The sequence below is a fragment of the Coptis chinensis genome, chromosome 3 (genome assembly GCF_015680905.1).
Source record: "Coptis chinensis isolate HL-2020 chromosome 3, ASM1568090v1, whole genome shotgun sequence".
NCBI classification, from domain to species: Eukaryota; Viridiplantae; Streptophyta; class Magnoliopsida; order Ranunculales; family Ranunculaceae; genus Coptis; species Coptis chinensis.
This window is the reverse complement of record NC_141458.1, coordinates 94490354-94518196: the sequence shown is the minus strand read 5'-3', so window position 1 is coordinate 94518196 and position 27843 is coordinate 94490354. Positions and strand designations below refer to the sequence as shown.

Below are 27843 nucleotides of genomic sequence, written 5' to 3'. Positions count from 1 at the left end.
TCAAAATTGAGAACATTCCGAGTGGCATGGAATCTCTTCAAAGAGAATCACTATAAATCTTATAGCGGGAACGACCACGTGTCATAATAGGTTTGTTTGTTTGGCAAGCAAATACGCAATGGGTCATTAATCTTTATGATTCTGGGATACCTCCTGATCTCATCGCCAACACCACTTTATGTTAAGACATTATGTTAAGAGATTTTATCTCTGAATAATTGTTTGAAATTCTGGGACAAGAGCTTCAGTCAGTTACGAAAATCAAAATCAAAATCAAAATCTGCGTCCACAGACTACAGAAACACTCAAAAGAGTAATTCACTAATCCCCCTAGCTCCTTCGATTTCCACATCCATCTTAAACGCAAGTACTCTGCATCAGACCAATGTTCAGCCAGCCAGAACAGAATTGCAACTAAGTCAATACATTCTTGTTATTGGGGAATGCTAGAGAGTAAGAATGAATACCTAATCAATTACTCAGATTGGGGGACTCCCCTGCTTATATGGAAGTAATGGAACCCTATATATCCTTTGAAAAGTAAAATGACAACCGAGTCAATGTTGTTATTGTGTAATGGATGATTGCTACAAGATGAGAAATGAATATCATATCAGTTACTCAGATTGGGGGGCCCCTACTTTCATGTAAAACTAGGAGCGACACCAAAAACGAACGCCTCGGTCAATGGGGAAATTTCTTTGTGGCTGTCCTTTTAGGTCAATGTACCTTCTATTGGTCTGCACAAGGACAATCACTTCTCCCTTGTTGATGTCTTGTTCTATCTTCAGTAACTTGAAACTTTGATAAATTTTAAGATTTTAGAGTATGTCGTGAGTATCTCCATAAGCTGGAAGCCAAAAACACTGCACCTGATACAGCGGCCAAGATCTGCCAAAGTGAAGATGAAAAAAAATATGTAATTAGTACTTCAACTTTACTTTCACATACACAAACGTAAATACACAGTAGCAGTATGTGCTTGTCAATACAAAGGTCTTACGATTGTGTCTTTCCTACATCTGTCTGTAGCAGATTGAAGGAGTGACTTCAGTGACTCGAACCAAGAGATCTGGGGCATTAGAATTATTACAGTGTACTGTTTTTTGCACGGTGATGGTAATATTCGTTGTAAAGCTGACTGTGCCACTGATGGTCTTAAAGATTCTCTAACTTTCTTGCACCCTTCGTCTTGAACCGAGATGTAAAAGAAGAATTAAAAAAATAAAGGAAACATTATTTTACAAGAAATAGGCGACATGAATGGTGTTAAAGTTAGGTGGTGAGCTTGTACACATAAACACATTAACAAAAACTCCCAATGTCCCCGCTTCTTATGGTTTCAAAATACTGATGCTTAAAAGTACCTCTTTTGGTCTTGTTTTTCAACAGTTTAAACTGAACCAGAGCTAGTACATCAATGAAATGGAATTTGTTTTTGTCCTTGAATAAGTTGGGGGTTACGCCGTTACGGCAGACCCCTAACCGTTCCATTTCAAATTAAAGCATAATGCTTACAATCCTCCCTCAGAGTATGATCATTAGAGGGACTTTTTCTAAATATGAGTACATGGTTTCATCGAGGAAAATTCCTTGATCTATCACTTTACATATGCATCTTCTCAAATCTAAACAAACCAGGAGGAGATCGTTTGGGATCTTCGCCTTTCCTTTGGATCTGTTGTTATTTAAAGAATGACCTAATCTTTCTTGCTTGAGTCTAGATAAAATTTCTATTTCTCTGTCTTTGTTTTTTTTTTCACTCTTCTCGTTGTAGGCTTCCTTTCCTACCTTACTTCCTCTTTTTGTTAGTTATATATTGACAATTTTCCGCTTTCCAAGTAACAAATTAGAGTTAATTAAGCTAAACTGGATCAAAATTTACTAGTTGCACACTACCAACCTTGAACGAAGCACTGACATCACCATAATACAATCATGACTGGTAGCTGCGGAGAATCCTATCAAGCCAGTAATAGTTTTCCTGCAAGCACACACCTTTGTGAGACTACGACATGCATGCCTTTGTAACTAGAATTACTGGAATTTGTAACTAGACAATATTGTCCTGATTTAAACCCACGTCAGTTTAAGTGGGGACAACATAGACAATAGAGGGAAGAGGGTCATCACAGAACTAACCTGCAAGTCATTTTCATGGGCCTGTTGCTCAATCCCAAGGATAGTCGAAACATCCTGTTCTGAGGGGCGTTCCTCCTGACGACATGATATTTCATTCAATACAATGTCAACCTGCAAAGAGAGGTGATCTTGACAATTTGAGCAAATTAAGATTCTTGGATAAATATCAAGATATACAAGCATTGCAGTAAATCATCACATCAACTAATGCTATACACAAAAAAACCCACCAGCTTCCACGAGATGTCAAGATCACAAGAGAAAGTAACACAAAGATCACTACGCACATCCCCATTCCTAGAAGGTTTATTGCCACCAAGGAACACAGAGACACCAACAGAGTATACCTGCGACATACATACGATTCATCATAAATTCAATCTAGATAATGGTATGAATAGACAAATATTTCAACGAAAAACTACTTAAAAAAAAATACCTGCCCATGCTTGAGGCGGAGGAGCTTGCATGATCTTTGTTTCAAGAAGTTTGCTCAAAAACCCAACAAAGTGAACCTCTTCAATCTTTGTTCAATTAAAGATAATACAAAATTAAAAATCTGTTAGTTGGATCAAATAGAATTGGCCTCTTAAAAAGAGGACTTGCTAAAACACATGATAGCCAACATATTTAATAAGTGTCACGCCCCGAGACCCCAGCACACATCCCAAGAACGATGAGTGAATCTCGAGGCTGACACCCTCACAATTCTACCAAAATTTTGGCAGAGTTTCCTTTGTTTAATCGACCTTCGTAAACCCTAAAACCTGTCATAAACCTGTCATAACCTGGAAATCCTAAACTACAAACTTCCAACAACCATATATATACAACCCAACCTTCTAAACAACATTATATACATCCACCCACTGTTTAAGTGTAACTGCTACTCGAATACATCAAATAAATACATCAAAAGGAGCGGAGCTCTATAAATATACAACCAAAATGCCTAGACTATCTCTATACAACCCAAACTACAAACTTGACTCTGTCCTCGTCAAGCATAAGGGAATCCTCCCGAATCGCCATGACCATCATCGCTAGGGTTAGGAAAAACCTCCTCCGCGAATCGCCTCGTCCCGAAATGTTAAGTAGGATGAGCAACAACGATGCCCAAATAGAAACACACATAACCAATAAATAGTCTACTTATAGAAAACATTTAAAACATGCGGGGGTTTCTATAATAGTATTCAAATATTGTGACTATGTATATATACATCACTAACTAGCGAAATCATCTCGACATGCTTCATTGATATACAAAATAGAGTTTTCACAATCATCATACAACTATTGTGGCGTTGCATCCTATTAGAATGGTGAGGGTAGGGTACGACCGTACTTTTCCCCGATCCAAAGAGCAATCTCGGTTCAAGATTTTCAATTAGTGTGAACCATACACCGTTGTTTTCGATTTTACCGCAGGGAGTCGAAATGCCGTTGTTGTGTTTCATTACACACAAAATCCCCAAAGCTTTTAGGGCTCGGTGGGCCTGTGACAACGACCCCATACACGGTGTCACCTAACTTACGGGGTCAACCGCTCGACGACCGCAGATCGCCAGATCCCGATCGACACATCCAGGGGGACTAAACTCTCACTCCTCGCATCTAAAACCTCATCGAGGTAGCATGTAACCCCACACAAGCTAATCACCATACAGACCGCGGATACGCAAAACATGGTTATCTAGAAAAGTAGAAAAGGAATTCCCCGGACTACATCCAGTGATGCATCCCTTTAAAGGTGGCCCACCACCTCGAAGGTGAACACCACGTTGGAATCTTTAGAATGCTAACCGTCTCGGAATTTCGACAACGGTTCCTTCTTTATAGGAATTCACAATTCCTTTTCTAAATCCCTCGTGATAAGCATAGTAATATCTATATATATACTCAGATTACCAATTGTTTTCAAATACTCTATTTACATATTTAGTTTTTCTTTTTAAACTGGTTGGTTCTTTATGTGTGAGTTCCTGGATTTCCCCATCGAAAGTAAAACAACATATGACTCCCAAACGGGCGGTCATAGTAAATAACAACCGATGATTCCCAAACGGCGAATCATCGTAAACTTCCTGAAACTTCTATCCCGGGACAATCCAACCTCTCACACATATTTACAAACAACCCGGGTAATCCTCACTCGCATACAAAATCCATCTCTCTGTCTCCTTACTGAGACAAGAGACGCGAACCCTTCCCAAAACCAGTTTTCTCTTTTAACAAAGAAAACAAATCTCCGCTACCCCGATTTTACCAAAAAAACCATTTCACACGAAAGCTATCTATATATACAGGTTTATATCGAGGAAATACAAAGGTAAAAACATGAATATCATATATACATGCATGGTTGATACGCAACTATCTATTTCCTATTTAAACAATTCAAATCATGCATGAAAATAAGCAGACTATATATTGGTATGTAGGTTCCTACCTTAGCAAGCTCCTTCTCCTCAAGCCCACTTAACCAAATCGAGCCCGCTTTAACCAATCAACTTCGAATTCCTATAATAATGATATATACATATCGTCGGTTGTTAGAATTGATCGAACAACGAGGAATTCTTAACTAGTGTAAGCCGAGAAGAAATCTCGGCGTTAAGAAATTGGTTTCGGTATTTTTTTCCTATAACTACGGTCAATGAGCTACAAGCCATTTGAACCTTTGTTACTCGACGGTCTCTACGGGCTATTCCGCCATGGCGGGCCCCTCATATCGGCGTCAATCCTATCACATCTCAATTCAAATTCCAAATTTTAACTACAACCAATCCATCCGCCCGATTCATATTAAATCTCGAAATTCACATTAACAGGTTATAAATCGACATGAATCTCGAACTTCACATTAACAGGTTGTCCCTCTCGAATTTGAAATGAATAACCAAATTCTTACCAAATCGGAACAAAAATCGCCTCCTTAGCTTGCTTCTCCACAATTTAAATGCTCTCCGTCTCCAAACCCGACTCATGCACATTAAACCCACCCCATTTCAATTATACTTCCTCAATACAACCAACTACATAAAAATCGAGTTCAAATTATTTATTGTAAGCGAAATTCACTAACCTTTCACTGAAACACGACGCACTCCAAGGATTTTCGGCTGATTTCGTTAAGCCATTCCTCTCCAAATAGCTACTATCGAATTATACAACCACCCCATTCAATATCTCTCATCAAATACAACCTCAAGCTATTGAATTTGAATCTAAACATTAATTTGAAACGAATTTAACTTACCTTTCGCGGAACTACGATGAAATTCCACTCAATTTTCAAAGCTGCACACTTGGGTTTATAGTTTCTAAGGATTGGGTGTTCTAATTCTTGGTTTGAATCACTGAATTTGGGGGAGAAGGGAGTTTCTCTCTCCTAGGGTTTTAAAGAGGTGCGAATTGGGGAAGAAGAGGTGCAATTTGATTTCGCGATTTTTGTTTTTTTTTTTATTTGGGCCGCGATATATTTAAGCCCAAGCCCAATATATCCTAATTAAACTTAACGTCCTACTTAGACTCCTAACCACTAACGAATTTGACGTCGCGTCGTAATTATTTTTCCGGCTCATCCCGCTAAATTTAATCTTCTATATTCTATCTCACTGCATGCTATAATGATGACCCAATCATGCGTGTAAGCTGTTAACTCGTGCCAGCTTCGCACGCAGAAAACCGCTAACCGCCATTTTTGGTCAAATTTTCGAATAAGATTTGCTCATCTAACGGGGCTTAGGAGTTGGAGTTAAGTTTCAGTAAGTTACGTACGTTTGAAATATAAACCCGACGACCAATTTACATAAATGACCCTAGATTTAATATGAAATTTACAAAAATACCCTTAATAATAATTCAGGGCTTTACAATAAGTATCACTGCCATAGATCCATTTTTCAGCTCAATAGGAAAGGTTAGCCGGACCGAACATTATGCTTCCACCACGGTGTGAACTACTTAAGCTACAAAACAACAACCAAAAGCGTCACGAGAATCTCATTTACTCCGAAAATCAAAAAGCACCAAAGACTTGAGGGAACTGTGTAAAACTACATACCGAATAATGCTTGCGGGAAAAGTCAATGGTAACCCTCTTAGTTCATCTCGATTGAAATGTAATATTGGCTTGGGGGTTTAGGTATTCACCCTGAATCAAAGGAAATAACCCGATCGGTTTGGATTTGACTTTTTCAACATCTAAAGCCAATAACGTAAAAGAGTTCTTGCCAAATATTGTAAAATTAATGGAGGTGCCACCGATGGATTTAGATTCCCAACAATTAGGACATAAAAGCCGAAGGATCCTTAAAACAACTATTAAAGTATTCACAAGCGCTTCTTGGTCAACCTTTGAAGGGTCACTAATTTTGATGGGCTGCAACAAGATAAAAGCTTCATGAATAAGAATAGCAAAAGAGATGTTAATACTTTAACTAATTATGAGATCAAAAGCTTACCCTGAAAAATAGGAGTTACCATAGTCGATCTCTCTACACACGGTTAGCAAATGCGAAGTGTGGGTCTCTTTCTTGAGCATGGATAGCTTCTTCAGCCATTTCCATCACTATCTTTAACTTCTTCTTCACCAGGTACTACATCAGTTGTGAATAGTTGATTGACAAGCTGCAGTTACACCATGAAAAAATGATTACGTCCTCTCTCTTTTATATCGATAAAATTCATTCATTAATATTACAGAATTTATACGAGTTTACAAGTATTGGTTCTCAAAGCATGAAAATGCAAGCCACCATAAGCATCCCTTCCCAATTACAAATCCAATTCACAATATAAGAGTGTCCCGATTACAAATAAAATCTTCATAAGTCACCCCTCTAAAGCAAGGACTCGTGCATGCCCAATGATGTAGCTCATCTTTGATCCTTCCACAACCTTGTACACATCCTTTTCTACTATCTGACAGATTCTTGTATTTCTCTCCTTCTACAAGATCCACACAATAGCACTATGGAGACGCTCCACTATCCATGTGGCCTTGCTAGAAAGTCGTTGAGAAACAACCTTCCTACTACGCATCTCCTTGATGTTAATCGGTCACCTCCAAAATATGTTGAAAGATGAAAGCAATAGCTCTCATACGGTCATACGCCCTTTGAGAAGGCACATGCAAGAAGAATGTGATCCAGATTCTCTTATTCCTTGCATAGTGAACAGATATTTTGGAGATCCATAACTCCTCTATTCAAGACATCTATAGCTTTTATTCTCTCCAAAACAACAAAAGAAAGTCACTTTAAATGGAGCTGAGTTCTTCCATATCTTTCTTGTAAGGAAAGTAATGAATCCACTCATCACTTGTAAGATTTTCCAAGACAAACTTCTTGGCCAAAATCTGGTAGATGAATTTCAACGAGAATTCTACCTTAGACAAACTTCTTGGCCAAAACCTAGTAGAAAAATTTCACTGAGAATTCTTATTGTCACAAACACATTTTCTCCTATCAATCTCTACAAACTTCTCTCCCCTTTGGTAAATGGTAGTCAATCATTCAAACCCTACTCCATTCCACCCTCAAATCATGTAGTCCACAGCCTTTGCATCTTTGTTATTGGAGAACATATACATGTCACCAAATCGCTCCCTCAAAGGTGACTCCCGCAACCAAATATCATTCCAAAATGAAACAAACTCTTCAGTGTTGGGTGTAAAAGCAACACCTCTGAGAAAATCATTCCACCCACTAATAAAGTGATTGCATCCACTTGAGACGAACACGAAATCATCCACATATTGTTCACAAAAATCTCAAGTTATCAAATATATATTCCAAAGCATTTCAAGAGGTGGAATATTACTTTGGTATGTGCAGATAAATGTATAATAACTTGTAGACTCATTCCCCGGAGCTCTAATCTTAAGGTGCGTGTCTCTTCAAAGCAAAGCAATATGTCTCAATAAAGACTGGATTGATAAATTCTTGACTAATCAAATCGAACAATCCAATGTATCGACTCATTCCTCTCCAAGACACAATCCAGGACTTTAAACCATGTTTGGTAATGCGTGCATGGTCATCTATGATGAACCTTTATTTACTTTGTTTTAAGATATTTTACGAAGATAGAGGAATGGACTTAGACAACATGTACACAAACGTAATGAAAAAGCAGAACATAAACAAATTTGGGATTGGTAGGATATAAGACCATTGTCAATTTGACACATAGATCCTATCTTTCCTCTTTTGTGGGATGAAATAAATTTGACACGTAAATATGGCGATTAATCGCGGTGATATAAGCAAAGTTCCAATAAGTGAAACATAGTCGATTACATACTTTACCAAAAATGTTCCTAATCTTTTCTATTCTTATTTGCTAATAAACATGCCCACCATCTAACTGATTTCCCTTTATTTCCGCTCCGTAGAGGGCACATGCCCAAACACCTTTCGGTCATCCATCTAACATCTTCTTTACTTGAAAGCAAGCTCAACTCGTAATCTCTTATCGAATCATGCGGACGGAATGATAGACGAAAAAGCTTGAGAACCCGACACATGCAAATATTTCGGGGAGGGTGAGATAGTTCATCTAATAAACCATACCCGTAGCCGGTTCAGTCGGTTGGTGGCGAAGCCACCGAAAAGCTTCTCTTCTCATGTATGCTCTGTTGGAATCTCTAAGTGTATTTCGAAATACTTGTGAGTGTGTGCAAAGTGGAGGAGATGAACCATATGTGTTCTCTCCACTTTAGTGCATAGTAGATAGTCCCACATTGGTTATCCACCACATCGGGTTGGGTTCGGCTTGGGCTTGGGCTTCTTGTTGTGGGTAGTGGTTTGACGAATGGACTAAACTTGTTTTGCCTTTTTCTTGAGCAGCAAGTTTTAGTGTTCTAGTAGGAGTTGGTCTCTCTTTCTCCTAACCTCTATAAATAGGACTGTGAGTCCATAGAGAAAATAGACTTGATCAGAAACTCAACTCAGAGAAACAGAAAACTAAAACCAGATCCTTTTATTCTTCTCTTCTTCTGTCGGCCCTTGCCGGAGAGAGTTATATTGTTGTTCTAGAGGGTAGTCTGTTCTAGTGCAAAGTCAGGCTCAACGTTAACCATTGAATCCTGTGAGGAAGACGCATGCTTGTTGCCTTTACTCGCACCATTGGAAGGGGCTTAAATCTTTCCTTAAGGACGACCTAATCCAGCCTTGGTTATTCCGATTCTTCTTTGTCCTTGTTTCTTTATTGCTACTTGTTCCTTCGTTCTACTTTAGTTCTTTGTGTTCATACAACTATTCTAACAATCTTAAGGAAAGATTTTTGTAGTAGAACAAAGGAGAGTGCTTTAATACGACAATCAAAAGATAAGTCTTTTACTTTGAGTTATTGTTTGTGTTATTGGGTTATGACTTTAGAAATTTTCTAATAATTTCGTTTTTGATAGGGAAACCAATTAAAGATTGAATATTTATTGATCTTTTGTGGTTTATCAAACCCTATATGGTTGTAGACTTTTCTCCTACGTTTGTGGGAGTCAAATATGAGATTTCTATCAAGAAAAACGTCAAAGTTCGTCTTTTTGACAGCTCGTCACTTTCGTTCACGAAACTGCTATAACTTTCAGCTCAGAGCTCGGTTTTGCAATCCGCTTCTTGTGTTGGATAGCTGATTCAAAGAGCTTTCCAGTGGTATAAGGCTTGATACTCAATTCGTCCTGAGCTGGTTCAGAATTACAGTTCTTTTGAACTGTTTTTCTAGAAGGAGGAAAATATGGTAATCCGATTTTTCAATCGGTTAGGTATCGTATTCTTTCACTCATTGCAATTCTTTTGGTTTGATTATATGGTGATATTCTTGCCTTGAGTTGCATGCTAGTTTTTCTTAGGAGGAAAATCCCTAAGCTTAAACTTTTTTAATAACCTAGTCAACAAATTATACGTGTTTATCACTAAGATATTAATTGGTTTGACTAGAAGTAGTTTGATATTATTTTCTTTGTACATATGTAGATGGTCTAAGAGTGACCTTAAGATATTTAATATCAATCACACTCAAATTATGGATAGTAATTATAATGTATTCAATGCATAATTGCTTACCTTTATTGAGTGAACGTGTTGTTAGACGATGTTTATAATTGTACTGTTGTGAAAATACATGTTAGATGAAGTAACTTGTAGCTTATATCCAATATAGCATATGTTAAAGTTGTGTAACATGCTAGTTTTGGATATTAATCATAGTGGATTTACTTTAAACTTGATAATAGTTTATTGGTAAATTTTTCTAGTTGAAGACATTAATGGGTTGAGCCATTAGATGTTGTGGTAATACTTGAGGTCTTGTTGATAGGGTATTCTATCTTACTTGAGCTCATGTAAAAAGAGGAGGTGGAGTCCTCAGTTGTTTTGCATATTCAGTGGCTAAATTTGCTTAAATATCGTATACTTTTTGTTGTGAGGGGTACAATTAAAGTTTACTTTTTCTGAACCTATGATATGATATTAACCATGTTTGGCATGAATGCATTATTTAATATAGGCATGAAGTTTAACCATGTCATATATTATTAAATAATGAGCATCGTTGTCTGTGAGAGGAAACAATATGAGAAACAATCATATCCTTCTAAACCTAATTTAGTCAAGGAGATGTAAGGTTATGGATTGTCTTCTTAGACAATATCCTCCAGTGACTATTTTAGACAAGGAGATGTAACGACTTGTGGATTGTCTTATTAGGCATTATCCTCCTATGACTATGAATAAATAGTCAAGGTGATGTACAAGTGCGTGGATTGTCTCTCTATATAAGTTGGAATGTTGAATGATGAAAAAAAGAATGATAATGATATTATCTTGGGTAAAACCTTTTTCATCTAATTCTTCTATTCTTTAAAATTCATTTGAATCACTTGTGGATTTCCTTTCATATAGATAGCATGAACATAATATGACTATGTTTAATATGATCCAGAATCATAGACTTGAGTAAAGTATATTCTTGTCATAAGAGTGCATTTTAGTGTTGTTGTTTCTTTTAGTGTTTGTAGCGGTATAATGTGTTTTGCATGTAAGTTTGATTAAGTTGAGTAACTATTGAACTGTGGGGGGTGGTGACCCATATGCATAACACTGTTTTACCATAGTTCATCTCACAAGATAATTGGAAAGACACTGAACTACAAAGTATGGAAAGGTCTTGGGCCTATCCAAAAATGCTTCAAAATGTGGGGGGTGTCTTGCCAAGGCTATTGTGAATGAATCTAAAAGAAGTCTTTCTGAGACCTAGAATTATCTAGTAGATGTTCATTGGTGAAACTCATAATAGTGATATTTGTTTTCAGTTGTCATGAGTGATAACAATTTTGTAGATACCACACTATTATTGAATGTCTTATATGCTAATTTTATTTGAGGTTGTGCTTTCTAAGAAATTGGCATAGAGTGGTTGAATGTTCATAATGAACTACATAAGATAATCCCATTATTTCTGCACAAGAAATTTGGAAGACTATCAATGAGTATTTCCACCATTCACGGTGATGATGTTTATATGTTTCTTGAGGAAGATTCATTAACCTATAAGGAAGTTGTCTGTCTATGAGAAGTGTCCTTTTTGAAGGATACAACTCCTCTAAACTGGACTCTTGATTTATTGGGGGATCTATAGGTTGAATTGGATCTTCAAAAGAAAACTAAAACGTGATAGTTGTATTGCAACATACAATGCTAATAATAATAGCCAAGGGGTTTCAATCAGAGACAAGATTTATACTATTTTGAAACCTTGCTCATATAACTAGAATTTCTTCTACATAATTCTAAAGACTCTAGTTGAGTAGTTGTCTTGGAACTACAATACCAAGTAGTACCAGGTGATGAGCTGAAGGTATACAATTTAGTTAAATCTTTGTATGAGTTGATTCAAGCGCCTATAAATGGCATGAGCAATTCAACAACATATTAGTGTCATATGGATGTCAAAGCACCGTTGTTGATAAAAAATGTGTACTTTCTTTAGAGCAAAAGCAAGACATATGTGTTAATCTCTCTTTGTTTAGATGATTTAATATCATGAGTGCTAGCATTGAGAATGTGTATGAGACAGAGAAATTCCTATTTGAAACACATCATAAACCGTCATTGAAAATGATAGTTTATTATGTTGTTAAACTCATTTTTGTAAATGCTATATTCAGGTTGTCAAGATGTTGGCGTTTGAATATGGTTGAAGGCCCACAAATACATACCTTAAACCGGACCGGCCGGATGGTATAGGGAATTTGGGCACTACTGAAATTGAATGGTGGTGAATATAGGAATTAAAACTCATGTTGGTCTCATTATATTGTTATAGCACTTAGTAGAAATATTTTTCATTGAAAAGTATGGATATTATGATAGTAAGCATGTGTTAACACCTTTTGTGGCAAATATCCATCTTATGAAAAATAATCTCATTGTGTTTTCTCATACTAAATAAGTCAATATCATTGGTAGCCAATTGTACTTGATGGATAATGTATGTGAGACATGACATTGCCTACATTAATGGCATACTTGGTGATAACCCATTGTGTCCTTATAAGGAACTTTGATGTATATTGTCGATTATCCAAGTACTATATAGAGCCATTGGTTATGGACTGATATTTAGTAGATTTCCATCATTGTTAGAAGGGTAATATGTTATAAAACTGGATCCAGAATGTTTATGTGTTTACCTTTGGTGGAAATTGAGTGTCTTGGATATCATCCAAGCTAATCGCCTTTAGAAAAGGCATGTGATGATCTTGAGTGGGTTAGCAACCTCTTGGCAAATCTTCCCATTGGCTCTAAACGACCTCGATGTGTATATATGCTTTGCAACTGTCTCATTGCAATAGTTAAGACATGTTATCTTATGTGCAATGGGAAAAGAATACATGTAAGTTGAGATATAACTTAATCAAGCAGTTTGCTAGAGATTATGTTAGGTTGGACTTAGTTTGGCCACATGTCTAACCGCACCACTTCTTTGGAGGGCAAGTGGTTATCGTCGAGGGGATGGGACTTTTGCCTTAGATAGAGGCTTACCGGCGACGGCAACCCACTATGTGATTGGAGATCCCATGAAGTAGGTTCAAAGGGAAAAACAAGTCACCTCGTTAAGCTCGGTATGCTATTGTCTTTCTTTGAGGCGTCCCACCCTATGACTAGATAGCATTATTGTATACTTTGTATAACTTGAATAGCAATGAGAAAAGGATGAGTTATTTTACTCTTAATGGAATCCATAGTCCATTATTTTTATGAGATAGTGTATTTTAGGCTGCTATGTACACTTGATGGATATCCACCTACGTGAATGTAGAACTGGTCGGTTCTTATGAGTATTCAGGCAAAAATACTCTAGAGCATTCACATAACACAGGTAGCGCAAGGGCCAAAAAGCAAAACACCGCTGAACAGGCATATAATGAAAGAGCAATGTGGGTGCATGTCCTCTATTTTACTACAAGGGAATGTTGGTTCAAAGATTTTTTAATCCACCACTTTCACTTATTATAAGACATGTTACCCTATATGACCGGTTCAAGCCGAAAAGCACCAAAGATCTTATGCATTGTTTTTTCGATTCTCTCTGGCATTTCGTTAACCCATTTCTTTTGTAATATCCTATTCCAAAATAGTGGGGGACTATTAGTATTTTGAAATAGTGGGGGATTGTTGGAATCTCTAAGTGTATTTCGAAATACTTGTGAGTGTGTGCAAAGTGGAGGAGATGAACCATATGTGTTCTCTCCACTTTAGTGCATAGTAGATAGTCCCACATTGGTTATCCACCACATCGGGTTGGGTTCGGGCTTGGGCTTGGGCTTACTGTTGTGGGTAGTGGTTTGACCAATGGACTAAACTTGTTTTGCCTTTTTCTTGAGCAGCAAGTTTTAGTGTTCTAGTAGGAGTTGGTCTCTCTTTCTCCTAACCTCTATAAATAGGACTGTGAGTCCATAGAGAAAATAGACTTGATCAGAAACTCAACTCAGAGAAACAGAAAACTAAAACCAGTCCTTTTATTCTTCTCTTCTTCCTATCAGCCGCCAGAGAGAGTTATATTGCTTTTCTCTAGAGGGTAGTCTGTTCTAGTGCAAAGTCGGTGCTTTGTTAACCATTGAATCCTGTGAGGAAGATGCTTGTTGCCTTTACGCACCATTGGAAGGGGCGAAAATCTTTCCTTAAGGACGGCTAATCAGCCCTTGGTTATTCCCGATTCTTCTTTGTCCTTGTTTCTTTATTGCTCTTGTTCCTTCGTTTATACTTTAGTTCTTTGTTCATACAACTATTCTAACATGCTCCAATCTTGGTACCAACCTCGACTCTCTTACCAGCCAAAGATATCCATGAGGACACCAATCTCTCCAAAGAATGGTTGAGGCCATTGACTATGAGAAGTCTTGATCTTCGGATAAACCCCCATAAGTGAATCCAAGAAAGATATAATGAATTTTTAATTACTCGGGAATATGAACTGATTTATTTGAGAAAAATTCTACAAAAGGAAAGATGGATCGAGAGATGATATGTCACAACAATGGTCTTGTTATTCGACAATAAGATCTACCAACTTTAAGGTTGAATGTCAATATGGAAATCACAATCTTAAATCTAGGAGTTTTTTGATAGGATGCAAGCAATCGGTTTGACCAAGTATGTGAGGACTACCAAGAACAAGGAGTTTTGCATGGAAACCGGTCGAAATCAATGATTACCACAAACACATAGCATAACCATAGTTTGGTAAATTGCCGGAATTTAAAGATATTACAAAAATGGAATTCGGACGGAATTCCAATATGTTCCGACCAAAATTAGGAAATTAATTTTCTACCCTACTTGATATAGTCGCACATACTATACTTGAAAAAGTGACATCGAGTATTCGTTTGACAATTCTCCAAGTGACAATGAAACATGATTTTTAATGAGTTCTCTCACAACAAATATGCAACTACAAGCACCTCTTAAAAGCTCTTAAACTCATATGACAGTCCCCGCATTTTTCTATGAAGTTGGTTTAGAGAGTGCCAATCCCACTTAAAGTAAGGTTCTTCTTTTGGTCGGCTTGGATGTACCCTCACAGCGGATGCTCATATACACAGGGGCTTAGAAGTTTTGTCGATTTACACTATGTGCGGTATGGTGGATGAGTCTATAATTATAACACCCCGTGTTTTTATTCTTTTATTTTCTTAATAATAATAATAATGAATAATAGATAAAATAATATATGATAACTATCAGCTTAGGGATAAAAGTCCCGTAAGTAATAGATAAGTGTTGTCCTTGTTTTTGGGGGAGTTTTCTCACGTAGAGTTTTTTAGGGAAAAACACAGCGAGAGTTTGAGGAGGAAAAAAAAAATTTACTGAAAAAGTTTTGAACGAGGAAGATCGTCTTTTCGTGCGACAGTAGACGTCGGTCTTTCGGGGTATCGCTTTCGGGAAGCTGTTCGGTTTTAAAAACTGTGAGTAGTCTGACGATGTTTATTTTGTTTAATTATTGTTTCTGCTAAACATAGCAGCAATACTGTTTTACACTACACCATAATAGGATATTTGCAACACAGACCTTTTTTGCTTTGCAACGGTTATTTACCGCTAGCAAGTTGCCAACGCTATATAAGTGTTAGTAATGTTGTTAAGTGTTGCTTTAATTTGGGTGAATTTCATGAATTAATTTCTAACGCTTAAAAAACGTTTGAGAAGTGTTACAAATCAAAATTTTGAAAATTTCGCGAAAGAGGGAAACCAAAAAAAATTGCGCTCTATTATTTCGGTCGAAATATAAAAGATAACCTTTAGTCTCTCTCCTCTCTCTCTCACCACCGCTGACTCTTAGGTCTCCTCCCTCTCTCTCACTGCAGGTACCCTTTTCTCTCTCTCTCGCTCACTTGGGTTAATACTACTTCAATTTTGCTTGGCTTGATACTGCTCCAAATTTTCTTGCTTCAAAGGTACGATTTTTATTTTTGCCGATATTGAATTTGGATAATTTTCTTGCTTCAATTTTGCTTCAAAGGATCTTTTGTCGGAATTGGTTTTCTCAAATGCTGAAGATCATGGCAATAAACCGAAAGTCCCACTGAGCATCCAAGATGACAGAGTTTTGGAAGAGATGGTGGGAAACAAAAAACTCGGAGATGTGTTCAAGCAGATTTATGTACCAAAAAAGACCGATTGAACACGAATCTGAGTCAAAGTTCTTCATTCAACAGATCTGTTCTTCATTCAAACGTCGTCTATGATATACTTCCCCATTCAACAGATCTATTCTGTGAGTGTGAAGTGTTTTATTGGTTGATGCAAATAGTTAGTTCATAAAAAAAAAAACTAGTGTGACTTTTTAGCTATATATTTATAACTGGGAAATTGATATTGGTTTATGTAGTCTCACCATTACTTTAGAACTTGTTTATTATGTTTGAAGTGATTATGTCTTTAATTGATCTGTTGGTGAGACCTTCTGTGGTGAAATTCAACATCTATCACCAGCTCTGTTAGTCAACAACAAAATGCAAACTTCTGCAATGCCATGGCGCATCCAGGGAGCAAGGTTACATTCTTCTCTTTCTTGGAAATGTGTTTATTTTCCTTTATGGTATTGGATTTGTGAACCTCTAGGTTACCCGAAAGCAACAATATTTTTATAGATAAGTTTCAATCAAAATTGATTCATGAGATTCTTATTTGCCAATTCATTGGTTGGTCAATCTGAGTCCAGTTGTATTGGGTCAAGCTGATTGATTTAATGCTTTTATAGAAATTTTTTGTATTGTTTTTTGTTCTTCGTTTTGGGAAATTTAGTTTGGAGGAAAGGCGCCGCTACCTAACTCAGCCGCTCTCGGTAAAGATGTCAATTTTTAGAAGGAACTGTTGTAGGCTTTTATTTAGTATGGACGCTATACTTAAGGGGTGGGGGGTGTTAATAGCATGTCACTTTTCATTATTGAAAATTGTTGTTCAAGTTGATTGGTCTAGACACGGATTCAACTAAGATTTGCAATTAAACACTTATATATGAGTGTCAGTTTCTCTGTTTATTTAGTGGTTTAATCTATGGGATCATTCCTGATCTCTGTTAAATGGCATCTTTTGTTCCCTAGTTGATATGCTTTTTGAGGTCTGTGTCAGAATTTGTAGTTTGCTCTTCAATTTTGTTTCCAGATGCTTTATTGATTACTAATTAGCAATCTTGGTTTTGAACTTTTTGATGTTTTGTCTTTGAACTCTGCTATATTTTCTTTTATGGTATTGGAAGAGGCGCCAATAATCCAGGCACCTGCGTTGCTTCAGATGGACTATGAACCTCTAGGTTAGCTCTACAGACGGGGAAGGTAGTGTGAGAAGTCAACCAGGCGTCGATACACTCTGGATGGAAGACGTGATTGCACTGAGGGAGCAATCTAAGAGTCTCGTCTTCTTCAAATTCATTTAAGCACACATCACATTCTAGCAATTCTTTCCCAATCTTCAGCCCTTTCACAACTGAGTATAGAAATGTTGGAAAAGTTTCAATGTGTAGGATCAAGACCACGAGGCACTGGCCAGGTTCTGGTTCTGGTTAAGCGGACACTTCCCATACCATCCATGTGAATATCACGAGCACACCGGTGGATGTAGAAGGAGAAGAAAGCGATGATAACACAGGCAACAGTAAGAACCACTATGGTGACTGTCATGGATGGCTTGAAGCTCTGGTTAGGTGGTGTTAAGGATGAATGACTCCCTTGGGCAATTGCGTAAGGGAGCACCTGCAAGAGGAGGAAGAAGAACAAGGACATGGTGAGTGTTCTACTGCGATGATGCTTGTTGTTCATCGCCTTCTTCTTCACCTAGTCTGAAATGAATGTAGAGTTGGTTGGTAAGGCAAATGGCTTTGTTTTGTTTCTACTTTTAAGAGTGGGTCTTTAAACTTTTAAAGTTTTCAAATGGGGATTGAGGGTCATTTATTATGACCTTTCCCTCTTTGGGTAGGAATTTTTACGTGTTGGCGCTCTAAGGATAATAAGAAAGAATCTTATTATGCATATATAATCTTATATAGGCAGACTATTGTATGAAACTATCCTCTCGTCACAAACTGTAGAAGCTTTATTGAAGTCGATGAAAGAACTTCCGGTTTTGGTCGTTCGCAGTCTTGAAGATGGGCTTGTCTCATTAAAATCAGCTTAAGTTATGGCTTCAAAGCTTGTAAATTTTGTAAGTCTTCTTTGGTTACTTTTCTTGTTCTAGTTCTCTAAAAAGTTATGATGCGACCCGGAATCGAAAGTTATGATCTTTGGTACAATAGTGAATGAACTTCGAGGTTCAAAGATCCCGCAAAGAAAGATATTGGTGTTAGCCGGAAAGGCAATGCCGGAGGATCATTGCTATATAGATGAGAATCCTCTCATGGAGTATTGCTATGATGTAGGTGTTAATAGTCCCCAATCATTAGATGGCATTATTTTTTTGCTTCGTCCCATGTATTTGTTTATTACTTCATTTTCTTCCCCAAACTTGCTCCTAAATCCAATTATTTAATCGAACACGGTCAATGATCTTGACTCTCCGTGATTCTCCCATAACTCTAGCAACATCTGCCGGTTACTTGCACTATCCTCCCCCGCTATATATTTTGCGAATGTGCATTAAAAAATTCGTTCCAATCTGGAAGCTAGAGCAACTCCCATGCCTTTAAACTTTCTTGTTCCGGCCTACTTTTGCAAGAGATGGAGGACCCGGTTATGCAAAGATGCTTCTGCAATTTCTTTGGTTCAAGTAGCACTCCACGAGATAGTGCAATCTATTTCCCTACCATGGCTGCTGCAACCTCTTCCGCCCTTTCGAAACAACACCACCACCCGTCCGAAACGGACCAGGCAATGAGACCCTTAGTATTTCAAACCACACATGGAGTCGAACCAATTTCAACTTTCGATAAAATGGGAATTAACAACGACCTCCTATGTGGAATCTACCACCACGGTACAGAATTGCAAGAAATATTGGTGATTTTTACGCGATATGTTGAATGTACACGACACTTCTTACATTTTTTCTCTTTCTTACATTTTTTATATATAGGGATCAATGGTGAAAGAAGGAGCTCCACAGAGTAGAAGGAAGTTTGAGCAAATCATCCCTACTGGTATGTTTCATAATCTTTGAATTATAGTCTAATATCTTTGAATCACTTATATTTTGGAACATATGTGATACCCCCATGTTTAATAACTTAAGAAATTTACATAATAAGTTGAGTTTTTAAAATGATGATATGTCATGGGAGGGGTTTCGAAATTGCACTGCTTGTTATTATTATTATTGTTATTGTTTTGGTTCATCATGTCCCATGGCCATTTCAAGCAGAATACCATTTTTGCTTTTGGAATCCGAAATAGTAGTATGATAAAACTACTACTCAATCATTCTATCTTCATCAAAGTTAAATAACAACAGAATTGAATCTCTGATATCTTTAATATAGAATGTTTAGAATCTTTATGAAGTTAGTTGTCTATATAAACTCAAGGATAACTCGACTTCAAGTGCACCTACAAACACATCCATAACAAACATTAATTCCGAGTCTTGGTTTCAGTTGCTCGAATGGCTTCAGTCGGGAAATCAATCCATGTTTTTAATATAGTCCTAGTCATTTTAAGTTTATGGGCTTGTCAAGTTGCTTCTCGAACTCTCAATGAGGCTTCTATGTTGGAGATATATGAACACTGGATGGTTCAGTATGATCGTGTATACAATGGCGAACGGAGAAGGACAGCGTTTTGAAATATTCAAAGAAAATGTTTAACGTATTGAGTCCTTGAACGGGCTGGGAGAACGAACCTACATATTAAGTGTTTGACTCAGCTCCTGTCTTCCTTGACTGTGATTGAAGGACGGTGGTGTGTTGGTAACAACATGGCTTAGCTCTTCACTTCCTTCACTGTGAGTGTAAGACTGTGGTGTGCCAAAAGCTTGGCTCAGCTCATCCCTTCCTTGATATCTATGTCTTTTTTGCTGCATAAATGGAGGATAGGTATATGGTGCACCAATATTCCGATTCTCAATGGAATGTATATCATTGCTTATCGGATATTATTTATTGTTTGGTTAGGAGTCAGGTTATTTATTGTAATTTTTTTATATTGAGACAGGATGAATCAGATGAGATGTTGAGCAGAGGGTTTAAAGATCAAATTTATGACGTTTACAGATATCTTCCACCAGAGCTTCAGGTAATTAGTAGGTCTTACTGTCTTGCTTTGATAAGAAACCTTAATAGAAGTGACGACTTAACGTCTTAGCTACTTAGTCATGCTATAGTCGGTTTGTGTAGATGTTTGATATTTTATAGCCTAATATGTCATTGTATCTTGGATTATTTAATGTATTACACAAACCACTTCATATGGTCTATATTGGAATGCCATAGTCTTGTAGTACCCTTAGTGGTGAAAGGATTTTAATGCCATAGTCTTCTTGTCATCAGCAGCTAGGGTTTTATTCTCTCTCAAATCTACTTTTCAAACTTTCGATTCAATGGTAAGTTTGTTCGTTATAGATCTCAATTTATTTCTAGATTTCGGCTTTCTCATTTTTACTATTGTTTCTTTGTCCCGTGGGAAGGAGGGATAATTTGGATGCACAAATTGAATCTTTATTGAATGTAGAGAAACAAAGTAGACTTCTTGCCGAGAATGTTTACGCTACTAAGAAAGCTGTCATTGATATCATTCAACTCGTTACGGAGAGCACGTGCTTGGAAAACTCTTAATGAACGGATCCTCATATTGTCCAAACGAAGAGGCCCGGCAAAAAACAGTACATTTTTTTTTTTTCGATTGATTTAATATAATATAAATCTCAAATCTAGTTCCATGTTGTTATTTGGTGTTAAACAGGTCTTTACTATGGTCCGACCAAGCTATGCAATATATAGATGACACGCGATATTGAAGCTTCGTGTAGAATTAATCAAAACGCTAAACAAGGTATCTGGCTGGGAAGGTAAGCGTGAATTAATAAATTGCAAAGCTATTTTCTCTTTTAACAAGTAATTTCTATTGGAAGGTTACTAATGAGTTGTGTTGGGCATTTTTGTTTCTCCTCGTAGATTTATGTTGAACCGAGCGTGCGATTGATAAAAAAAAAAAAGATCAAGGAATCTCGGGGCCTTATTGCCGAGGGTCACGACTTGATGCGGAATTGCTGTAAGTGATTTCCACGAGCAATAGGACCTTACATTGCTTTTCTATTGGGTATTAGTGAAAATCAGCATTTTCGTATGTTGCTTAGTTGTTGTTCTCTTTTATGATTTTACTATTGATCCGGAAGTGATTGTGTCTTTGTCGATTCGATGTATTGAAATGTGTTGGCTGATGTTGTGCAACTCCATGATTGGCTATGACTCCTCATATGGGTCTATTATGGACCATCACAGTGACTATGAGTCTTACTCTTTATCCCTCCTATATATACATATAGTTCCATTGTGTATTTCCTTACTAAAAAAAGTTATCTGAGGCCTAAAAGGTTTCTTATTTTTCTGACTCTGGTATATGAGAAGGTTTGTTTTTCTTCTCGCAGCTCTTGTTCATCTTCATGTTGCACTATGACTTCATTTGGCAATTTAAGGATTGTGGATTATTGTTGTGATCTTTGATAGGGAGTGAAGTTGTCGGGATGTACAAAAACTTTGCTTGGGAGTATAGAATTGTATTTTACTTGATTTCATAAAATTGTATTTTTTATTTGGTTCTTTGTATAGATGAGGTAGTTTCTTTTACCTCTTTCACTATCTTTTGAGATTTAGTCATCAAACCATAATACAAATGCTCCTGTTTTGATTAATTCCTTTCGTCCTATTTGCAAAAGCATTGGTAATTTTCTTTGTTTCTATATGAAACCAGGAGGTTCAAATTTAGGGCAAGAAAAAAATAAAAATAATTTTTTTTACAATATCAACACATTAGTAACGGTTTTAAACCGTTGCAAAGCAAAAAAAAATTAAAGCATCATCAATAATCGTTACAAATCAAATTACGCAACGCTTTTTAACCGTTACTAATTGTCACTCTGCAACGGTTAATAACCGTTGGAAAATTTGGTTTGCAACGCTTGCTTTGCAACGCTTTTTAACCGTTAGTAATTGTCACTTTGCAACGGTTAATAACCGTTGGAAAATTTGGTTTGCAACGGCAAAAAACCGTTGCAAATATTTCCAACACTTTACCGACGCCTATTTGGTAACGCTTTAAAAGCGTTATGAAATTATTCGCAACGGTTTTTTGCCGTTGCAAATAGCCTGTTATGGTGTAGTGTTACATATTGGAGATTTTGTAAACTCTGAAATGGTGCCGGCTGTTAGATACAAAATTTAGCATTTCTACCGTATGTAAAACTCTGATGAATTGGAGAATTTAAACTGTCGAAGCCTTGACGCCGGTTGTTACTGGCGTCAACCTCAGAACTCAAGACGTCTTATTCTTTGTGGTGTTTGACAGATAGTTTTGTTAGAAATTTTGGTTGTGATGTATACTGTTAGTTAGTATTTGATTGTTGGTGTTTGATTGTGCGCTGGAGAGTGAAGTTGAAGCTTGGAAATAGGGCGTTAATGGTGGTCGAAAATATAGATCCAGTTTGAGGGAGGAAGTTGGGGAATCACTGAATTGGGTTTATGATATGAATTAAAGTAGTAGGGGTTTTGTTGTAGGTTAATTTCGGTTAGTGGAGAGTTGATTTTGTTGTGGTTGGGGCTGTTGAAGCTCCAGAGGAGCCATTAATGGAGTCGATCTCGATTTACCCAGTATAAGGGAATCGCGATTTGTTAGTATAGATAGGTAGGGGTTTGAAAAAGGAACCAAACTGCTGGGTTCACTAGTGGTGGCGAGTGGCTGATTGGTGGTGGCTGGAGGTGGAGGTGCTGGTGAAGGTGTTGTGAGGAAGGAGATGAACAATAAATTTCGATTTGGGCTTGGGCCAAATCATAGGTGGGCTTATGGGTTTTAAATTTTGGATTTTTATGTTTATACTTAAGTTTAAACTATGGGCCTTAGGCTTTGGGCTTTTGAGGTTAGAGGAGTTTAGATCCGGTTGACTGCTGTTGACCTGGCTGGTTGACTGTTGTGGACCATGGGCAGGTTGACTTTGACTGCTGACCAAGGTTGACTTTGACCAGTTGATCCAAATTTGACTTTTACCTCGGATTATGATTCGGTCTATTAGGATAGGACTAGGGCTATTAGTATGCTTGGCTTTAGGCTAAGACTTTTCTATATACGTGTGTATGTGTATTAACTGCTATATGATTTTTCAGTTTTTATGATATGCAACGCTATGACACTTATACATCCATGAAATTAATAACGCCTAAACCAAAAATACATGAATCAAGATACTCCTTTGTTCTCTAAAATAATATATGCAATAAAGTTCAATAATGCGTAAACAAATTTACCGCACTCTTTTAGAACTCTCCACGCCTCAAGTTTTGGAATTGAGTTTTATGACTGTTGATGTCATATGTTAGGTGGGCATTTATTGAATGTGTCATAAATGACCCGTTAGTGTTATCTATGGGTATTCATTGAATGTGCCATGAATGACCCGGGTATTCATTGAATGTGCCATGAATGACCAGATTCTTTGGACTGCCCTAGAGAGGAACTAAGATATTCGCCTTGCGGGTTAGTTGTATTATTTGATTATGTGAGTGTTTGGATTTACTTTTGAATACCTAATATAATATCTACATATGTTATATAGAAGTTCTAACTTTCTTTTGCAGGAGGGTAGGACTTAATAACATTTTGTGCAGGGACGCGGTCCTACCCTTATACAGCAGTGGATATCGGTAAGTTTTAATTCAATGATTTAGATATTAAAACGAGTTATTTGAATAAGTTAATATAATGGAAGTTTTGCTTGGGAAGAAACTATGCTTTGAAATGAAATGAACTACCTAATCTCCTCCCAAGAGAATGATTAAGTTATGGGAAAATATAAAGTGATTGTTTGGATAATTAAAATATGATAATAGTTTTATGTGGTTAGTCTACTCATACCAGCAAATTCCATTTTGCCGACCCATGTTTGCATTGTTTTGGCAACGTGGGTGTGTTCTTGGGAACATAGGTGGAAGGCAGTGGAACCGCGGCGTGTGATTTGGATTTTTGTCTGGAGCAGTCAGTTAGTTCTTTTATTAGGTTTGATCTTTTTGAAAGTATGTAATAACGTAGTTTCATATTCATCATGAAATAAGAATACGATGTTGATGACCTATTATTCTTAAAATGTTATATTGATGATTTTTAGGACGGAAGATAGACTTTTTATAAAGTAATAAAAAGAATTTTGGAGATTATTTTTGTTGTTAAGATTCTTTTATGATGTGGGTTTTCAGTTTTGGCATGTGTAGTATCCACCCCGTCATAGCCTGAATTTTTAGACAATTGAATATAGTGATGTTTGAGATATTTATGTTTCAAATATTCATTTTTTTAATTGTTTAGAAATTTGGGCTGTGACAATAACTCACCTATTTCTACATTGTTCTTATGCTTTTGAGGTCTGGTCCATTATGATTATGATGCAACATTTTGACTCGATCATTATAGGATTGGATTAGGTGTTGGTCGAAGATGTGGGGAAATAGATTCATAGCCAAACTGTACTGTGGAAACTCACTCCTTACGTAGTTTTGTGGGTGCTGTGGAAAATCAGGAATGACAGAGTACGTGTTTTGACAGAAGATCACCCCTCCAGTGCTCTTGCATAGTAGCCAAAGGATTGGTCTGACACTGGTTATGCACCTCTCCAACAAAAAGGCACTATTAGACCTAATCCTCCACTGGGATACTATTATTACTGGTTTTTAAATATATAATTCTCTTTTTTTCTTGTTTTCTAGTTTGTATGTTTTTAGGAGGCTGTCTTTAATATAGCTGATCGAGGATGTCTCTCACTATACTCCACTTGTAGTGGCCTTTCTGGTATTTGCCCCTACATTAATAAAAGCTACTTATACAAAAAAGGGTTAACTAGTATTACCCCCCACTAGATGAGCCAATTAGGATTCCCCTAATTGACTCATCTAGTAGGGGGTAACACTAGTTCACCCTAAAAAAAAAGAATTTCCCTGCGTTGATTATTGTTGATCACTCTCTTGGTTTTTTTTCTCTGCTGTGCTGTACGAAATAATGTGTATGAAGTCCTTTGTCCCAACGGAAATGAACTTGGTTCCCAATGGTCGTAATCAATCATGCTCTTATAAGTGAAATAACAGGCCATGATCTGCATTCTAATTCCTACGACATGTCTGGCATGTAGAGCAAGCACCAGTCGATTCTTGCAACTTTCCATGTGAAAAACATAAGGCCGACAAACATTGTCATTAAGCAGAAAAGAGAAAACACAAAGTGATGTATCAAAAAAGAGAAAACATTGCATAAAAAAAAAAAAAAAAAAAAAAAACACAAAGTGATGTATTATATGGAATTTGCTCCCTTCAAGCGTGGGCTTGTAATCTCGTTCAAATTTCCAGCACGAGTTTGTCACCTTCATACTTGCAACCAAAACGAAATACGCAACATCACCTCAAAGATATGATCTCCAGACCTTTACATCATCCAATTGCATTCACGGGTAACACTTTTGACTTTTACCAGTATGTTGTGTTATTTACTTATTTGGATAAAAAGATTATTAAATTTGTGGTGATTTGATCCATTGACATTCTAGTGAAAATGTGAAATAGTTGTTTCTAGGAAGATCTTTAGTCCCACATTGGAAGGAAACACTATAAAGATGACGAGAGAGCCCTGTTAGCTAAAAACAAAAAAAATAGGAACTAAACGAACACGGCCAGTTAAGTAAGTTTCAACTTCGCAATAATTCATTTTATTGTTTCTAATTATTAATCACGGAAATTATGAATGTTTCCAGAAATAATCTAGTTGTATACCCCTTTTTTTTTTTCGACTGTCAACAATTTTGTGTAGCAAATTAGTAACTGAAACTGGACGCTCTTGATTGTTGGGGGACAAGTCCATTGCATATTTGCATCCTGTCAGTGTAGTGTATATGTAGGAAGATATTCATAAACATTTTGACCTGGCCGGGCATGCAAGATTCACGTAAGTTCCAAAATCAAGCGATGGGGTAATCTTGGGCTTGACCCAGACTATAATGGGCTGAGCAGGGCTATGCCAAAATCGGGATTAAACCAAAAAAGTTAGGTCACGGTCTCAATGGACACCTGCCTAATTCATTGTTTAAATGTGTTTAATGAAATGATACAGCTTTGATGTGCGCACTGACAAAGATTGATTTACATTGAGTTGATATAATGATGTGTACATCAGTACATGATGTACGCTAATTGATTGTTAATGTTTGGTGAAGTAACATTAGTGGAAGTTAGGTAAGCAAGCCTGTTAACCAGTTGGTCCAGACGGATGAGGACCAAGAATATAATCGAATGAGACACCATTGGAAAAATGTATAACTAACATAAAATTACCTGGCACATGCACAGAATATGGCTGGAAATTGAGTTCGAGCACAACTCAATCTCACCCTCAGAAAGCACCTCGAACTCGCTTGAAGACCAGTCCCATGGTTCTCCAAATTACAAAATCAGTTTTGACGTGTAACAGAGATTTCAAAATGTACCGGAAATGAAAACTTTTTTTTCGATATATATATTGTAAAGACTTCAAAAGTTGAAAGACTTTTGACAAAAGGTGGGCCATGGAAGGTGTAGGTCCGGACCAACATATCTAACATTATCTGAAATATATTTATTAGGTGTAGGTCCTACTTTAGAACTGTGTACACTATTCTTGCAGGCCCACTTTGAGCTATAGAAACGGTTTTGCCAGATATGGTGGGGCCAAATGCTGATGAATACAGAAATTGAGATGGAGAATATACGTTCAGTTAGAGCGCCGTCACCCAACATGCGATATTTGCGGCCACCACCAAATCACCAATACGCCACCACATCTTGACAGCATGAATACAACTAAATACAGCTGTTTTGGACACATTGGTCTCACTTTGTGGGTCTCGCCAGATAATGAGATAACTAAGATAACTCCACAGCGATATTTTCCCGATAAATTCAATCTTCACATGGTTTTCTCCTATATATTTTTTTAATGTACCGTATCCATTTTACTTTTTCAGTAGTTTTCCGTTGTAATCAAAATCAATTGGGAGAGCAAATTCAATTTGGTATGGTTCAAAGTGCATTTTAATTTCTAGAAATTTTGTAAAACACTTTTTATTTTTTTCTACACTTTATAATTGTGTTTAATTTGAAAGTTATCTTAGCTATCACTCTACCCATGCTTAAGACAAGCCTTAAGCTAAAGATTACTGCACATTATTCTTCAAAACATATATATATATATATATATATATATATATATATATATATATATATATATATATATATATATATATATATATATAGGTTATAATTAAATTTTAAATGTCTCAAGTAGTTGCAAACTCATATCCAAAATTTATGGAAAATCTCCTAAGAACAATTAACAGGGTAATTGTAATTTTGCAAAAGAACCTGGATGATCAAAACTTGCACGTATACAATCATTTGGCACTTAGAAATAAAATATAAAAAAGTAATAGAAAGTAAGAATTAAATAAAATACCAAAAACAAAAGCAAAGTATTCTATTTCT

The 27843-nt window shown here is 36.8% G+C and overlaps 2 long non-coding RNA genes across 3 annotated transcripts; one reads left to right on the top strand and one right to left on the bottom strand.

Annotated features, from left to right (window-relative positions):
• Positions 1-506: 506 nt before the first annotated feature.
• On the bottom strand, positions 507-5618 carry LOC147511787 (uncharacterized). The gene is made up of 9 exons (XR_015219498.1): positions 5405-5618; positions 5227-5302; positions 5057-5127; positions 4595-4665; positions 2582-2666; positions 2373-2489; positions 2143-2253; positions 1904-1984; positions 507-891 (listed from the first exon to the last, which is right to left on the bottom strand). It is a non-coding gene; the product is annotated as an uncharacterized LOC147511787 (long non-coding RNA).
• A 13407-nt stretch (positions 5619-19025) lies between these two features.
• LOC147511786 (uncharacterized) lies at positions 19026-20738 on the top strand. 2 transcript variants are annotated; one of them, XR_015217073.1, is made up of 4 exons: positions 19026-19121; positions 19221-19284; positions 20294-20374; positions 20629-20738. It is a non-coding gene; the product is annotated as an uncharacterized LOC147511786 (long non-coding RNA). The 2 variants fall into 2 exon arrangements; XR_015217074.1 differs by having other exon boundaries at positions 20632-20732.
• Positions 20739-27843: the final 7105 nt, after the last annotated feature.